The sequence below is a fragment of the Macrobrachium rosenbergii genome, chromosome 18, assembly GCF_040412425.1.
Source record: "Macrobrachium rosenbergii isolate ZJJX-2024 chromosome 18, ASM4041242v1, whole genome shotgun sequence".
In the NCBI taxonomy this organism is placed as follows: Eukaryota; Metazoa; Arthropoda; class Malacostraca; order Decapoda; family Palaemonidae; genus Macrobrachium; species Macrobrachium rosenbergii.
The window spans coordinates 5,451,442-5,470,083 of record NC_089758.1 but is presented as its reverse complement, the minus strand read 5'-3'; the positions used below and the strand labels follow the sequence as shown (position 1 = coordinate 5,470,083).

General features: G+C 43.9%; 1 protein-coding gene and 2 non-coding genes across 16 annotated transcripts in view; all 3 read right to left on the bottom strand.

The window, feature by feature from the left end:
- The window catches only part of LOC136848046 (dnaJ homolog dnj-5), a 76,435-nt gene that overhangs the window by 37,153 nt on the left and 20,640 nt on the right, over window positions 1–18,642 (bottom strand). The gene's annotated exons all lie outside the window — the stretch shown is intronic.
- LOC136848273 (5S ribosomal RNA) lies at window positions 6,214–6,332 on the bottom strand. The gene has a single exon (XR_010855994.1). It is a non-coding gene; the product is annotated as a 5S ribosomal RNA (ribosomal RNA).
- LOC136848277 (U6 spliceosomal RNA) lies at window positions 7,820–7,924 on the bottom strand. The gene has a single exon (XR_010855998.1). It is a non-coding gene; the product is annotated as a U6 spliceosomal RNA (small nuclear RNA).

The following is an 18,642-nucleotide window of genomic DNA, read 5'->3' as shown; positions in this document are numbered from 1 at the left end:
TTTTTTCAAAATTCACCATAAATCGAAATATTGTGCTAGAGACTTCCCGTTTGTTGAAAAATGAAGCTAATTGATTGAATATTACTAGACTGTAAGTGTTTTAGCTTACAATTGCAGTTTTCGACCATTTCGGTCGAGTTAAAGTTGACTGAAAGTCGATTTTTTTCTATTTATCGTGATTTATATGGAAATATTTCAAAACTGATAAAAGCTACAACCATGAGTTATTTTTTGTTGTATTGTACATGAAATTGCGCACATTTTCATATATAAAACTTTATGTAACGACTAATTTAAAGCTGTGCAAATATTACAACAACGAGACGAAAGAATTTCTGAGATGTTCGGCCGAAGTTACAGCACAAGAGACGTAAGGAAAATGTTTTTTTCAAAAATTCACCATAAATCAAAATATTGTGCTAGAGACTTCCAATTTATTGCAAAATGAAGTTAAACGATTGAATATTACTAGAATGTAAGAGTTTTAGCTTAAAATTGCGTTTTACCATTTCGGTCGAGTTAAAGTTGACCGAAGGTCGAAATTTTGGCAGTTATCGTGATTTAGAAAATATTTCAAAACTGATAAAGCTACAACCATGAGCTATTTTCTGTTGTATTCTACATGAAATTGCGCACATTTTCATATAAAAGTTTATGTAACGACTAATGTAAACGATGCAAACATTACGACAACATGACGAAAGAATTTCTGAGATGTTGGCTGAGTTACACAAGACAGATGTAAGGAAAAAAATTTTTTTCAGAAATTCACCATAAATCGAAATATTGTGCTAGAGACTTCCAGTTTGTTGCAAAATGAAGGTACATGATTGAATATTACTAGAATGTAAGAGTTTTAGCTTATAATTGCGTTTTTTACCATTTCGGTTGAGTTAAAGTTGACCGAAGGCTGAAATTTTGGCAGTTATCGTGATTTATATGAAAATATTTCAAAACTGATAAAAGCTACAACCATGAGTTATTTTCTGTTGTATTCTACATGAAATTGCGCACATTTCCATATATAAAACTTTATGTAACGACTAATATAAAACAGTGCAAACATTACGACAACGTGATTTGAAAGAATTTCTGGCGTGGACATAAGGAAAAAGTTTTTTCAAAAATTCACCATAAATCGAAATATTGTGCTAGAGACTTCCAATTGGTTGCAAAATGAAGGTAAATGATTGAATATTACTAGATCATAAGAGTTTTAGCTTAAAATTGCGTTTTTTTACCATTTCGGTCGAGTCAAAGTTGACCAAAGGTTGAAATTTTGGCAGTTATCGTGGTTTATATGAAAATATTTCCAAACTGATAAAAGCTACAACCACGGGTTGTATTTTGCTGTATTGTACATGAAATTGCGCACATTTTCATATATAAAACTTTATGTAACGGCTAATATAGAACAGTGCAAAAATTACGACAAAATGACGAAAGAATTTATGAAATTTTCGGCTGAGTTACGCCGATGCGTAAGAAAAGTTTTTTCAAAATTCACCATAAATCGAAATATTGTGCTAGAGACTTCCAATTTGCTGCAAAATGAAGGTACATGATTGAATATTACTAGAATGTAAGAGTTTTAGCTTACAATTGCGTTTTTCGACCATTTCGGTCGAGTCAAAGTTGACCGAAGGTTGAAATTTTTTGTAGTCGACGTACGGTACGTCCACTTGGCACCCAACAGACAATTTTAGTCGACGTATGATACGTCCAATAGGCGTTTAAGGGTTAATCTGTCAAGCAACTGCAATTATAAGTGGTTTTGTGAAGTACTCCTGCTTACAGACAGGATGGTTTTATTATACAAGGTCACAAGAAGAAAAACAAAATTACTTGGGACTGACACTAATAATGGAATAAACTAAGAGCTCAAAGTGAAAGTCTTTTACACTCAACTTGGCTAAATGAAGGGATTGTCATCTGAGATCAAAATATAAGCTCTGGATACATTTCCAGACTGCACCTGACCAATATGGGATTACTGTACTGGGATGTAGAATTAAGACTAAAGACTGACTAATTGGCAAAATCATGTGCACATATAGGAAATGAGATTGTGTGAAGGACTGAAGTGACAAATACACGAGTAAGAGGGAGAACATGCTACTAGAGGAAAAGGCTGCATTTTCCAGGTACAGTATAAAGCTATATATCCCATGGACAGATTCTGTTACATACCTCAGGCATTCCTAAGACCTATTACAGAAGACTCTATCCTGTTACATACCTCAGAAATTCCTAGGACCTATTACAGAAGACTCTATCCTGTCACATACCTCAGGCATTCCTAAGACCTATTACAGAGGATTCTACCCTGTTACATACCTCAGACGCTCCTAAGACCTATTACAGAAGATTCTCTCCTGTTACATACCTCAGACATTCCTAAGACCTATTACAGAAGATTCTCTCCTGTTACATACCTCAGACATTCCTAAGACCTATTACAGAAGATTCTCTCCTGTTACATACCTCAGACATTCCTAGGACCTATTACAGAAGACACTATCCTGTTACATACCTCAGACATTCCTACAACCTATTACAGAAGATTCTATCCTGTTACACACCTCAAACATTCCTAAGACCTATTACAGAAGATTCTATCAAGTTGTAAAGAGCTTACAACCAAAAGGTCATTTTGATCAACTTTGCTTGTGAAAGTACGGACGATCCAAGAGAGGAGAGGTAAACTAAAGGTGATCGAAAAAGCGAAGCAAAGTAAAGTCTGAATGCTCAAGCAACTACAGAACTTGAGAACAATTAGGCAACATTATGAAGGATTCATATGGCAACTTTCACAGAATCTGCTACAACAAGAAATACAGTGAACCCCCCATATTCGCGAGGAATGCTTAAAACCCCTCTAAAAACACTTAGAACTGCCCATTTTGATAGCTTAAATTAAGAAAAACCCTGTAAAAATGCTTATACCTGAGTATTTTAATAGTTTTATCACAAAAAGTGCATTTATTCATGAAAATTATATGAAAATACAGTAATTAGTGAATATTTCTCAGTGAAAAATACCGCGAATGGGCGAATTTTCCGCGAATGATGGCTAGATATGTTCCACAGAGGAACACGCGAATGCGTGAGTCCGCGAACCATGAGAACATGAATACGGGGGGTTTACTGTATTTCTTGCACAAAGGGAAATGTAGAAAATGATATTTTAATGATAAAATAAAGTTTGTTCATACTTACCTGGCAGATATATATATAGCTGTATTCTCTGAAGTCCGACAGAATTTCAAAATTCGCGGCACACGCAGTGGCCGGGCAGGTGGTTAGTACCCATTCCCGCCACTGGGAGGCGGGTATCAGGAACCATTTCCATTTTCTATTCAGATTTTCTAACGCCACTGACTCCTGGGGAGGATGGAGGGCAATATGAATATATATATCTGCCAGGTAAGTATGAACAAACTTTATTTTATCATTAAAATATCATTTTGTTCATGAGACTTACCTGTCAGATATATATATAGCTGAATACCACCTTTGGAGGGGGGTAGAGACAGCCAAGAATTAGGGAAAAAACCAATTATTGGTAAAATTATTTTGGTTCCTTATCTGATAGCGTAGCTGACTGAGTGGTTACTGTCACTCTAGTCTGCTTCTGCTTTACTAGAGACCCCAGCGAGGTAGTGACCTATATAGCTGGCGACTTCTAGATGATCTGTCAACGGGGTGTGACCACAATGTGACTAGATCATAGACCATACAAAGAGGACAAAAGAGCATTACTAACCACCTAACCAACACCTAAAGCGTTAGTTTGCAAAGGATTGGGAAGACTGCCTCCAGTAGTCGACCCAACAACCATAAAAACACAATTAAAAGGGGATAGGATCAGAGTTACCCCTGTCCCCAAGGTTGCTGAAGCAGCAATGTATGGTCCCAGCGAAAAGCAATTTTCGTATGCTACCTAAACATCTTGCCAAGAGTGTGAGGCAAACACCGCATTGACTTCGCCAAAATGTGGCACTAAGAATGTCACTGAGTACCATATTTTTCTTGAACGCCATGGAGGTAGCAACTGCCCTCACCTCGTGAGCGTTAACTCTCAACAACTTGAAGTTGGAGTCGTCACAACTAGAGTGTGCGCCCTTAATGACGTCCCTAATGAAGAATGCCAGTGCATTCTTCGACATAGGTTTAACTGGTTGCCTCACAGAACACCATAAAATATCCGAGGGACCACGAGTGTCTTGTGTTCTTTTAAGGTAGTACTTGAGCTCTAACTGGACATAGAACTCCCTCAGGTTCCTGTCCAATAAGGTCTGCTAAACCTTTAATTTCAAAGTGTCTAGGCCAAGGGTTAGAAGACCTATTATTCTTAGCCAAGAACTTAGGGCTTAAAGAATAGACAGCATTGTGTTCCTTGAAGCCCACATGACGGCCTCGAACTTCGCTCACTCTTTGCCGCCGCCAGAGCCGTGAGGAATGCCGTTTTCGAAAGTAACATCCTTAGAGATGCAGAGTGGAGAGGCTCAAAAGGACTAAACATCAAAAACTTGAGCACTCACGTCCAAGTTCCAAGCAGGGGAATTAGCTGAGGAACCTTGGACGTCTTGAAAGAGCTCATAAGATCATGGAGGTCCTTATTGTCAGACAAATCTAATCCTCTGTGTCTGAATACAATCGAAAGCATGCTCCGATAACACTTGATAGTCGGAACTGCTATATCGAGTTTTTCTCTTAAGTAAAGGAGAAAATCCGCAACCTGGCTCACAGTGATAGAGGAAGAGGAAAAGCCCTTCTTTCTACACCAACCTTTGAAGGTTGCTCACTTCGCTAGATATATCCTTAAGATGAAGAACTTCTGGCTCTAGCGATGGCCCGTGCCACCTGGCCAGAAAAACCCCATCGCTCTGACCAAGTTTCGATAGTCTGAAAGCAGTCAGGTTCAGAGCGGGGAGATTTGAAGATATCTCGCGAAGTGGGTTTGTATGAGCAGGTCTGCTCTCATAGGAAGGGTCCTCGAACGTCTACCAACCAGAAGAGAAACTCCGAGAACCAGTGGTTGAAGGCCAAAACGTGGGGATGAGAGTCATCCTCGTCCCTTGTGAGGCCGCGAACCAGTGTTCATGACTTCTCCCAGAATTTAGAACGGGGAAAAGGCGTAAACATCTATTCCCGTCCAATCCCAGAGAAGAGCATCTATCGCAACTGCCCCCGGGTCGAGTACAGATGAGCTTTATAGAGGGAGCCTCGCTGTTCTTGAGGTCGTGAAAAGATCCACAAGATGGCGACCCCAAAATTTCCAATAATCTTGGCAAACCTCCTGATGAAGGGTCCATTCCTTCGGCAGGAGTTGATGGCGCCAACAGAGCAGGTCTGCTCGAACATTTTCGACCCCTGCAACAAAACTTGTGAGAATCGAAATGTTGCGAGCATAGGCTCAAAGAATAATCTCTCTTGCAAGGCTGAACAGGGAACAAGTAGTATTGTCCGAGTTTGCTAGAACTACACGATTGCAAACTTGGACCTCGAAGAATTGGAGAGCTAAAAGATAGCCGCCAAATCTTTGAAGTTGATGTGCCAGGACACCTGTTCCCTCTCCAGGTTCCTAACACTTCCTCTCCCTCTAGTGTTGCCCCCAACCTGTTGGACCCGTCCGGAAAAACAACACTAGGTCGGGGTTCAGAAGCTTGAGGGAGATCCCTTCTGCAATTTCGTTGGATCGAGCCACCACTACAGATCCTCTTTTATATAAGGAAGAATTCTCAATTCCTCTTTCAAGTCTTCCTTGCTTTGTCAGTTCTCCAACAGAAAGAACTGAAGAGGCCTGAGATGCAGACTCCCTAGTGAAACAAACTTCTCCAGCGAGGAAATGGTCCCCAGCAGACTCATTCATTCCCTCACCGAGCATGTTTCCTTTTCCAAGAAGGCCAAGACTTTTTCGTACATAAAAGTTGCCGTTCTTGCGACGGAGACGCTATAAAAGCCGCTGAATACATCTGAATTCCCAGACACAATGGACAGTGAGGGGATCAGCTGCGACTTTTCCACAGACCAGAAGTCCCAGGGACTTCACGAGTTGCAGAGTCAACTGAAGGTCCTCCATATACCTTCGGCCGACGACGCTCGAATCAACCAGTCATCCAAGTAGAGTGAGATCCTGACGTGCGACAGGTGCAACTGCATCGCAACGTTTTCCATGAGAAGTGTAAACACTCTCGGAGCAAAATGCGACGCCAACAGCATCTGGTGTTCCCAGGCGGTCACCCATCCCAGTACTGACCAGACCCAACGTTGCTTAACTTCACTGATCGGACGAGAAGCGGTGCTTTCAACGTGGTATGGCCGTTGTGCAGAGTCCAAAGCAGAGAGCCCTGAACTGGTACGCCTAGTCCCCAAGACAACCTGAGATACTTCATCGAACGTGGATGAATTGGGGCGTGAAGATAACTATCTTGAGATCCAAAGATACCATCCAATCCCTGGGATGAAGGGCTCCTAGTATTGACTGCGAGGTCTCCATCTTGAACTTTTCCTTCCGGACCAAGTTGTTCGACTTGTTGACATCCAAGCCGGGTCTCCAGCCTACTGAAAGTTTTGGGACTAGAAACAATCTGTAGTAAAATCCCGGGGAACAGCGAGTCCAAGACCTGTTCCACTGCTCTCCGCTCGAACATCTGTTCGAGCAGGTCAAACAGAATTTTCTGTCTGACAGGAAGGCAATTGGGAAACAAAAAACAAAGGAGGAGGAGACAGGAAGGGAATCACGTAACCTCTCTCTAACAGTAGGAGGGACCAAACGTCTGCCCCTCACTCTTTCCAGGCTTGTGCAAAATGAAGCCTGGTTGCTAAGGGAGTCTGGAGATGAAAGGAGTCACTTGCTACCTCTCTTGGAAGTGACATTCCTTCGGGAAAAAACTCTCTCTCGTGGTGCGGGTCTCGTATTGCTTCCCATGGAAGCCCCTTTGTTAGTAGGCAATTATTTAGCTTTCGTTTACTTTTTGTATCATTGAGATCGGTGCATTCGTTATGAAGGAGATGCAGTTTGAATGTCGATAACTTTAGTTTTGAGAAAAACGATATTTTTTGCTTCTCTGTGTATTTATTTGCTTGTTGTTACACAGTTTGATGTTTTTATGACATATTGAAAAGCCAAAAAATACTTGCAAAGTAAAATAACTTCGCTAAATGAAGCTAAATGAAGCGAGTGTCAAAACACGGCTCAGGTTGGGCAACGCGACGACTTACTTAGTCAAGCTCTGAGCTGCTACTGACTGCCCTGCGGCATTCCTGTCTTACGCTGATGCGTACTAGGTCCACAGGGTTGCCATAGATCGCATTAGATATTTCATAACTAAAAGGAAATTACCACCGATATACTGACAATATCATTACATTATACGAAAAATGTAATTTTGTCTATGATAGGGTTACTGTTTTGTTTATAACTCCTAACTATGGCGAACTTTTAAATAAAACTTTGCGAAGATAGTCAGGATATGTATGATGCCATATATAAAATATCCCAGAAAATTTGATTTCCGATTTTTTCGTCAAATGCTCCCCTTAAGACAAAGACAACTGCGAAGGTGGAGAGAGAGGAGCCAAAGGTTGAAAAGTCTCAGGAAACAGATCCTTAAGAAAAAAGCCAGAGTCTGATAATCAGAGGAAGAAGAAGACGAAAGATGTTTCTCTTCATCCAAAGGCTGTGACGAAAGAGGATGTTCTTCCCCAGCTGGCGGGTCTTGAGTGAGTGGTGAAAGTAGTTCCGATTCGCCGATGACGTAAGCGGGAACTCCCGCGAACGAAGAAGTCAAAACGAGTACGTATAGTAAACATAAAAAATGTGGAACGCTTCACGATTAGCGTGTCATCCTTGCGCAGGGGCCATGCTAATCTTCTCTGTATCGTTCAATTTTAGTATATGTACTGCCGAAGCAAGTACTGGCTAAATTAAGAAGGACATCAGATGTTGAAGCGGGTAGTTGTGCGACATGATGTACAACTGGAGCGGCGTCAACACAAGACTGGAAGCTATACGGCGAGGCGAGCGCGGGCGTCATGGCGTGACGGCGAGAGGCTCCGTGGCAAGTACTAGAAGAGAGTCACAGCGTGTTTCTGAAGCGTCATTGCTAGGGCGCGCGCCGGCGTCAAGGTGAGGGCGCGTGAAGCGTGAGAAGCGCACGAAGAGCAAGACACGCACTCCTGGCGCGAGTCAAGAGAAAAGTCCAACACCTCAAATCGGGGAAGACGAATAGGAAGCCACTAAACACTCTCTCTAGACGACAGACGAGAAGCCCCAAAACATCTAGCAGGCGAGGAAGACGAAGCAGGAGACGAAGGTGAAAGTCTGTACCTCTTAACAGGCAGTTTGAAACTTGAAAGGTTCATGAGAGCATCCAGCTGTTGTTGCAAACCCAACAAAATCTTATGCGTTGGAGAAGCAACTCTCTCGGGAGAAGGGCTGAACCTGAGAGAAGGAAAGGGGCGAGAGACGTATACTTCCTCCCACAGGGGAAGAAGCTCTAGCCCTTGCCTTAGCGACAGGGGGTCGAGTAGCGTCATCATTCGAAAAAACACTTTATTCTCTTCTGCAGAGGAATATCCACGCAACTTTGGGGAAGAGTACAACGTCTAGAGGAAGAGGGCGTGAAGCCCCTCTCCTCTAAGCTTCTCTTAAGAGGGCGAGAGTCCAACCGAGAGCTCCAACCCCGAGGTGGGGAGGACGTGTCGGAGGACGAGAAGCAATCCTTCAGGATGCGTGCCTGAGCATGATCCCTGGCAGCCTGGGTAGCGTCATCAGGACCTGCCGAAGGGACGCCAGATCGGTGGGAAGCCCCCGTAACCCTCATGCGGCTTTCGACATGCCCCTCCCTGGTCCTGGGAGTTCGACAGAGGTCCAGGCCTAGAGGCATTATAGGGCCGATCTGACGCCCCCTCCACAACACTAGGGGCACTAGCACTAACACTATGTGTTTGAATTGCATTCACTTTAGTTTCAAGAGCACGCATTGACTCCAACACGAGAGCCAGGGAATTACCTTCTGCAGCAACAAACTACAGGGTTAGTACTAAAATTTACTACAGGGTTACTAGTAGGAGAAAACCCTGACTGTCCATCTAAGGATGCACTCTAGGAGGAAGATCTCCTCAGCCTATCACGCTCCAATTTAAGCATATAGGCTTCATATTTCTTCCACTCACCCTCAGACAATCCCACACATTCATTACCGATTATCATAGAGCATTGAACACCCTTACATATCATACATAAAGTGTGAGGAACTATCAAAGTCTTCGATAGCCTCACCTTACATTCACCCAAGCTACAGACTCAATAGCTAGAGGTAAGACATCTTAATTATAAGAAAAGTCAAAAGCAAAATCAAAAACGGTCCACAAAGAGCGTATGCCAAGTCACAGATCCAGTCGAATACCAAAAACAACCAAAATACTTAAGTGACAACAAATTTCTGAAATCAAATGGCGGAGGAACTGACAACAGGTGTTGACAGTCCGGTGACAGAGAAAATCTGAATAGAAAATGGGAATGGTTCCTGATACCCGCCTCCCAGCGGCGGGAATGGGTACTAACACCTGCCCGGCCACTGCGTGTGCCGCGAATTTTGAAATTCTGTCGGACTTCGGAGAATACAGCTATATATATATCTGACAGGTAAGTCTCATGAACAAAATGAATATTACAGAAAACCTCTGTATTCGTGGGGGATGCATCCCCCCCTCGCAAATAGCTAAAATCTGCAAATACTTATAACCCTTCTAAAAACACTTACAACTGCCTATTTTGATAGTTGGGAAAAAAAAAAAAAAAAAAAACTTTAAAAATGCCTATAACAGGTATTATCGTACTTACAACGGGGGTTAGGTTCCAAAAAGCCCATTGTTTGTTGGAAAAAACGTATCTTGAATAAAGCCTACCCTACACTAGGGTCTTCAGTACCATGTATACATATATGGTAGCCTAGCCTACCCTGTAAAGTATACTCTACACATACTGTATACGGTATAGTAATTAATATCAGCTACTAATAGAAATTGAATAACAAACAAGAATTAGCTTAGCCCACACTATGGTACAGTATTTCATATACATATGGGGTAGCCTAGCCTACATTATACTGTACTCTCTATTCACATTTTAATATTGTATTATACAAACATAAACATAACGAATATGCATCTTTTCCATGGATCTTTTAAAATGTTATGCTTTACTTCACTTTATCCAATAATATTATATATATTCTTATATTGCTTTTGTATTATAAATTGTGATCATAGCGATCAAAGTTTTGGAAATCGATTATGTGTAAGTTTATTTCGCTGTACTTAACTCAGTTCAGAGCACTTTTCTTGCTTCTAGTTAGCGTAAATGAATCTCTAGATATGATATTTTTATGATAAAATAAAGTTTGTTCATACTTACCTGGCAGATATATATATAGCTGTATTCTCGAAAGGGACCGACAGAAATTCAAAACTTACGGCACACGAGATGGGCCAGGTGGTTAGTACCCATTCCCGCCGCTGGGAGGCGGGCATCAGGAACCATTCCCATTTTCTATTCAGATTTTCTAGAAACTAGAACTACTGTCTCCTGAGGGGAGGAGGGCGGGTATTATGATTATATATATCTGCCAGGTAAGTATGAACAAACTTTATTTTATCATAAAAATATCATTTTGTTCATGACACTTACCTGACAGATATATATATAGCTGAATCCCACCATTGGAGGTGGGAAGAGACAGAATAGGATTTAGGAAACAAAACTATGTAGGCGATTGACGCCTTGGTTCCTTACCTGTTAGCATTGCTGACTTCTGTGATTACTGTCACCCAAGCCTGCTTCTGCTTTACTAGAAAACTCCAGCGAGGTAGAGACCTATAAAGCTGGTGGAATCTAGATGATCTGTCAACGGGGCGAGACCACAATGTGACTAGACCATATGACCTTACTTTGAGGGTAAGCGACAAACTAACAACCACCTGACCAAGCCTAGTTACGTCAAAAAGATTAACATAAACTAAGGACTGGGGGCGACCACCACTGGTGGAGACCCAACGACCATAAAAAACAACACATAAAATATTTAAAAACACACCAAAACAAAACTAAAGGAGAGGATGAGAGTCGCTTTCTGTTCCCAAGATCGATTTATGAAACGTAAGGTCCCAGCGCACAGCAATTCTCATAGGACGTCTTCACTTCTGTGAGATAATGAGAAGCAAAGACCGAATTTTTTTCAAAAAGTGGCACCCAGAATGTCATTGAGAGACTGGTTTTTCTGGAAGGCCACTGAGGTAGCAATGGCTCTCACTTCGTGAGCCTTAACCTTCAAAGTTCTCAAATCTTCGTCTAGCACACTGGAATGGGCGTCTATGATGGTGCTTCATAGAAAGAAAGCCAGGGCATTTTTCGAGAGAGGTATATCAGGCCTCTTAACGGAGCACCAAAGATTGCTAGAAGGACCTCTACAATCCTGGGTCCTCTGCAAATAAAATTTTAGAGCCCTGACAGGACACAGGGTTCTCTCAGGTTCTTGTCCAGTGATGTTCGTCAAGCCCTTAATTTCGAAGGACCTGGGCCAAGGGGAAGACGGGTTCTCATTCTTTGCAAGAAAAATAGGGCTCAGAGAACAGACAGCATCAGGGCCTCTGAAACCTATAATCTTGCTGAACGCTTGAAGTTCACTAACTCTCTTCGCCGTCGCCAGAGCAGTTAGGAAAATAGCTTTCTTGGTTACATCTTTGAAGGAAGCAGAATGTAAAGGTTCAAACCTCTTCGACATCAGGAATTTTAGAACTACATCTAAATTCCACGAAGGTAACTTAGGGGAGGCTACCTTAGACGTCTCAAAAGACCTAAGAAGATCATGAAGGTCTTTATTGTCCGATAAGTTCAGGCCTCTATGCCTGAAGACCGTTGACAGCATACTCCTATATCCTTTGATGGTAGGGACTGACAGCTTCAAATCCTTTCTCAGATAAAATAGGAAGTCCGCTATCTGGGATAGAGAGGTCGTGGTGGAGGAAATTCCCTTAAGTTTACACCACTTCCTGAAAATGACCCACTTGGACTGGTACACTGCGCTGGAAGAGGCTCTCCTGGCGTTAGCGATCGCCTTAGCCACTGGTCTAGAAAAACCTCTCGCTCTGAGCAACTTCTCGATAGTCTGTATGCAGTCAGACTCAGAGCGGGAAGATTTTTGTGGTACCTCTCGAAGTGGGGTTGTTTGAGAAGATCTGTTCTCAAAGGAAGCGTTCTTGGAAAGTCCACCGAGAGACATGACCTCTGGGAACCACTCTGCTGAAGGCCAAAAAGGAGCGATTAAAGTCATTCTCGTCCCTTCTGAGACTACAAACTTCCTGACGACTTCCCCAGAATCTTGAATGGGGAAAGGCGTACAGATCTAGACCCTTCCAGTCCCAGAGAAAGGCATCTATTGCTAGGGCTCCCGGGTCGAGAACTGGAGAGCAGTAAAGGGGCAGCCTTGTGGTCCTTGAAGTTGCATGAAAACGTCCACCAGGGGACGTCCCCAAAGTTTCCAAAGATCCTGACACACTTCTGCGTTCAGAGTCCATTCTGTTGGCAGAAGCTGATGTTGTCGACTGAGAAGGTCCTTGAACATTCTCGACCCCTGCTACAAAAGCAGTGAGAATCGTCACCTGGCGAGAATGTGCCCATAGCAGGATCTCCTTGGCGACCAAGAACAGGGACCGAGAATGAGTACCTCCCTGTTTCTTGAGGTACGCCAGGGGGGTGGTGTTGTCGGAGTTGACTTGAATCATCCGACCTGCAACTTGATCTTGAAGAACTGAAGAGCCAGGAAAATCGCTTTCAGTTCTTTTAGATTTATGTGCCAGGACACCTGTTCCCCTTTCCAGGTGCCTGACACTTCCTCCCCTAGTGTTGCTCCCCATCCCGACATGGACGCGCCGGAAAACAACACTAGGTCGGGGCTCTGAAGATAGAGAGAGACCCCTTCTGCCAACTTTAAAGGATCGAGCCACCACCGAAGATGGTCCTTGACAGAGAGAGAGATCCTGAGAGACTCCTCCAAGTCCTCCTTGTTCTTCCAGTTGTCCGCAAGAAAGAACTGTAGGGGTCTGAGATGCAACCTCCCCAGGGAAACAAACTTCTCCAGTGATGAAATGGTCCCCAGCAGACTCATCCATTCCCTCACCGAGCATGTTTCTTTCCCCAGGAAGGCCGAAACTTTTACTAAGCAGTGCTGCTGACGTTCCTGGGATGGAAAGGCTCGAAAACCCGCTGAATCCATCCGAATCCCCAGATAAAGAATGGACTGAGAGGGGATCAGATGCGACTTCTCTAAATTCACAAGAAGTCCCAGGGACTTTGTCAGTTTCAAAGTTGAATGCAAGTCCTCCAGACACCTTTGTTCCGATGTGGCTCGGATGAGCCAGTCGTCCAGATAGAGCGAGATCCTTATGCCGGCAAGATGAAGCCACCGGGCAACGTTCCTCATCAGGACTGTGAATACCATAGGAGCTGTACTCAGTCCGAAACAGAGAGCTCTGAACTGGTACACTCTTCCCCCCAGGACAAACCTCAAATACTTTCTCGACTGAGGATGAATGGGGACATGAAAATACGCGTCCTGTAGGTCGAGAGAGACCATCCAATCGCCTGGTCGCAGTGCATTGATAACCGACTGGGGCGTCTCCATTTTGAACTTCTCTTTGACGACAAAGTTGTTCAGTCTGCTGACGTCCAGGACTGGTCCTCCACCCCTGACTGTTTTGGAACCAGGAAGAGACGATTGTAAAAACCTGGAGACTCCAGATCCAGGACTCGCTCTATGGCCCTCTTCTGGATCATTTCTTCCAGCAGATCTAAAAGGATCTGTTGCTTCTCCGGACGGTAAGAAGGCGACAGATCTCTGGGAGTAGAGGACAGGGGGGGGTTTTCGAGAACGGGATCCTGTAACCTTTTTGATTACATTGAGGGACCAGGAATCCGCCCCTCTTACTTTCCAGGCTTCGAAAACAGGAGAAGCCTGGCTCCTACTGGTGTCTGGAGGTGAGAAAGTCACTTCTTGCCCCTTTGGGAAGAAGGGGCTCCGCCTCTGGAGAGACCTCTTCAGATGAAAAGGGTCTAGAGGAGGAAGATCTCCCACGAAAGGGCTTCTGTCTCTTCGGGGAAGTCCTATGAAGACGTAGAAGGGACACTAGGACGTCTGGAAGACTGAGCAAGGAGATCCTGAGTAGCCTTCTCCTTAAGGCTGGAGGCGAGATCCTTGACAAGCGGCTGGGGGAAGAGATGGCTAGAAAGAGGGGCAAAAAGTAACTCAGCCCTCTGAACAGGAGAAACCGACTTGGCAGCGAAATTGCAGTACAAAGCCCTCTTCTTTAGGAGGGTTGTACCAAAATGTGAAGCCAGTTCATCAGCGCCATCCCTGACGGCCTTGTCCATGCACGACAGTACACTGGACAGCTCCCCCAGAGAAATAGAATCCGGACTACGAGTCCTTAAGTCCAAGGCCCCCAAGCACCAGTCCAGAAAGTTAAAAACCTCCATAGACTTGAAAAGGCCTTTCAGATGGTGGTCGGTCTCAGAAAGAGTCCAAGACACCTTCGCCGAAGAAAGAAGAGACCTCCTTGAAGCATCAACGAGGCTCGCAAAATCACCTTGAGAGGAAGAAGGAACTCTTGAGCCAATTTCCTCTCCCGTCTCATACCACATTCCAGCTTTCCCGCACAATCTAGATGGGGGAGAGCGAACAGGAAAGATTTTCCTTGAGACTTCCTATCTTCCATCCACGCATTGACTCTCTTGAGAGCTTTTCTAGTAGCCAGAGAAGTCTTCATTTGTAGGAAGTCGGCGATTTCCTCACCTTCAAGAAGCTAACTGCGAAAAAGGGGGGAAAGAGGAGCAGAAGGCTGAAATTTATCAGGAAAAAGCTCCTTAAGCATGCTAGCCAAAACCGGTAGTCGGAGAAAGACAAAAGGGGCGGGGACAGGAGCGACAGGAGAGTCTTCGGGGCTAGAGAGAGACAAAGACCTTTGGGTCCATTCGCCCAGAGACCTCTTCTCGTGGGAAGAAGGCAGAAAACCCGGAACAACTCGTACAGGAGTTCCCTGCCGAAGGCCCTGAGGAGCGCCCTTCTGCCCTGATGAGTGTCCTGACGAGCGTCCTGCTTCACAAGCAGCCGAGCGTCCTGAAGAGCGTCCTGTCTCACAAGCTGCCGAGCGTCCTGTCGAGAGTCCTGACGAGCGAGCCGCCAAGCTTCTTGACGAGAGTCCTGAAGAGCGTCGTGCAGAGATCGGGAATAACGAGAAGCGTCCCTGGGAGCGTCCTGCCGAACGTCAAAACGAGAGCGAGAAGCAGGAAGAGAGGCAAGAAGAGCGTCTTGGCGCGAACTCTTACTAGCGGCAAGCCTAGCTGCAAGAGGAGGCGTCCTGATCAACCAGCGAGTCACGACGGGCAAGGAGAGCTGATGATCCGCAGAACGATGAGGGCGACTCTTTAGAAACCGCAGGGGAGAGAGACGAACGAAGAGAAGGAGAGGAGACCTCTTAGATCTTTTAACTGGCAGCGACAAATCCTTGCTCCGCCCACGAGGCTCCTTCTCCTTAGCAGCGAGAAGGGAAGCTAACTGCCGCTGCATATCTTGGATAAGACGCCGAAGGAGAGGAAGCCCTCTCAGGAGAAGGGCTGCTCTTATGAGAAGAAGAGGGGAAGGAGACGTCCTCCTCCTTCTACCAAGAGCGACAGGGCTCTCTTCTTGGTGCGGCTGGGACGTTCAGCAACGCCCTCCTCCGAAGAAATCCTGGTCCTCTTCTGCTGGCGGCAAATCTCGCAGCCAGTCGGGAGAAGATTCCAAGGCACGAGAAAGAGGAGAAGAAGCGCCCTCTTCAACGCGGCTCCTCTTGAAACGAGAGTCCAACCGAGAACGTGACCCCTTAAGTGGAGAGGACGCCTTGGAGGACCGAAAAGCAATCCTTAAGGATCCGTGCGCGAGCACGATCCTTGGCAGCCTGGGAGACGTCAACAAGGCCTGCCGAAGGACGCCAGATCGGTGGGGTCCCGTAACCCTCTTTGCGGCTTTCGACATGCCCATTCCCTAAGTCCTGGGAGTTCGGCAGAGGTCCAGGCCTAGAGGCATTATAGGGCCGATCTGACGCCCCCTCCACAACACTGGGGGGGATCACTGCACTTTCGATCGCCAACACCTTAGACTCCAAAGTACGAATGGAGTTCAAAATCTGCTGCAAGGGCATTACCTTCCACAGACGGAATCACAGGGGGTTAGAAGGCGACTCTACAGGGAAAGGAGAAGCATTAGTAGGGTTAACAGGAGATAAATTAATACCCTGACTCCCACCACCGACACACTCCTGGAGGAAGACCTCCTTACACGATCACGCTCTAGCTTGAATGTAAGAATCGTAAGCCTTCCAATCAGAATCAGGCAACGATTCACACTCCTTGCAGCGATCATCCAACATACACACATGCCCTCTACATTTCATGCATACTGTGTGAGGGTCTACCGAAGCTTTCGGTAGCCTCACCTTACACTCCTTCACAACACACCCTGAAACTAGCAGAACTAGATCCAGACATCTTGTTCAAGGAAAAGCCAAAACCAAAATCAAAACAGTCCAAAGAAGCGTATGCCTATCCACAAAGCCAAAGTCAAAAACCAAAAGACAATCAGAATACTTAGTGGAAAAGTTTACGAAATCCAACGGCGGAGGTATTGACAACAGGTGTTGACAATACCGGTGACAGAGAAAATCTGAATAGAAAATGGGAATGGTTCCTGATGCCCGCCTCCCAGCGGCGGGAATGGGTACTAACCACCTGGCCCATCTGCGTGTGCCGTAAGTTTTGAATTTCTGTCGGTCCCTTTCGGAGAATACAGCTATATATATATCTGTCAGGTAAGTGTCATGAACAAAACTTTATTTACATGAGGCAAGGTTAATTTTCATTATACAAAGTGTTTTTAAGTCGAAAAACAACTTGAATATGTCTCGTTGTGAAATTAATTTAGCTATTTTTTCATTAATAGATGATGTTGGCCATTTGGGGGCATGTCGTTTTGTGTAAAAAAAAAAAAAAAAAAAAAAATTGATTCTGTTCGCTATTTTCACTTGATTTCATCATTATACGAGCTTTACTATTTATCTTTTATCAGCGTAAAAACATCAGTAATATGTGTTCTTTCATGCCCAGTAATTTTGATTGAAATACTCTTCTCTCCAATTTTAATTATGGTCGAGTTTCACCCATGTTGCTGATGCAGGATAATTTATAGTCATTAGCAGCTTGAAATTGTTTTCTCAGCTTCAGCTACAACTTGCAGCTTAAATTTAGCAGTATATTTCCTTGCAAATCTTTTATCCATACCGAATAAGGGTAAAATGTAAAAATATATTGGTCCTATTCTACTTAATGTCATTTGTAACATAACTACAGCAATTGTTTACTACCATACGATGGTTGAAATACATGCAAAACGGCTGTTGTTATCCGATTCGGTTATAAGCAAAACAAGTTTCTTGTTCAGTTATTTATGGCTGTATGCATTCACACTAACAATACTTTTATCATTCTCTTTTACTTTTTTAACAAGAAGATGGGATGAAGAGATGGGGGAAAAGAAGTTGGTCTATTGTAATTTGGTCTCTCTCACTGCCTGATTGTATGCTGCTGTCTGCGCCCACTCAAAATGTAAAAATATTTTATAAATATTGTCTTATCGGTATCAATTACTTACCCCATCACAAAATCGAATTATCGTAAGGCTAATTATCGTATAACTCGACTACCACCTGGGTACCTGAGTATTTTAAGTGTTTTATCACAAAAAATGCATTTAGTCTTGAAAATATGAAAATAAGAAAATACCGCGAATGGGAGAATTTTCAGCGAATAATGTGTATATATGTTCCATAGAGAAATCCACGAATCGTGAGACCACAAATACGGGAGGTTTACTGTAAGTGCTTACCCCATTGCAAAATCGAATTATCGTAACTCGAGCACTACCGGGGTACCTGAGTATTTTAAGTTTTTTTTCACAAAAAGTGGATTTAGTCATGAAAATTATATGAAAATACAGTAATTAGTGAATATTTTTTTAGTGAAAAATACCGCAAATGGGTGAATTTTCTGCAAATATGATATTTTCATAATAAAATAAATTTTTGAACATACTTACCTGGTAGTTATATATATAGCTTAAGTCCCTGACGTCACGGCAGAATTTCAAAACTCGCTGCAATCGCCGATCGGTAGTCAGGTGAACCACCTGTGCGCCCTCTACCCAGGTACCTGGAACCATTCCAACTATTCCTCAGATCTTCCATGCCCCTAGTCTCTAGAGGGGAGGAGGGTGGGAATTTAATTATATATAACTACCAGGTAAGTATGTTCAAAAATTTATTTTATTATGAAAATATCATTTTCAAACATCTAACTTACCTGGTAGTTATATATATAGCTGATTGACACCTTTGGTGGAGGGTCAGAGACAGCCAACATCGTTGGAATTTGCTTAAGGGTTAATAAACCAACTTAAGGTCCTTACCTGGATTAAGGAAGCTGACTTCAATGAACTCCCTCATTTTGTCTGTTTTCCTTAAGAGGTCCAGCGATCCACTCAGGGG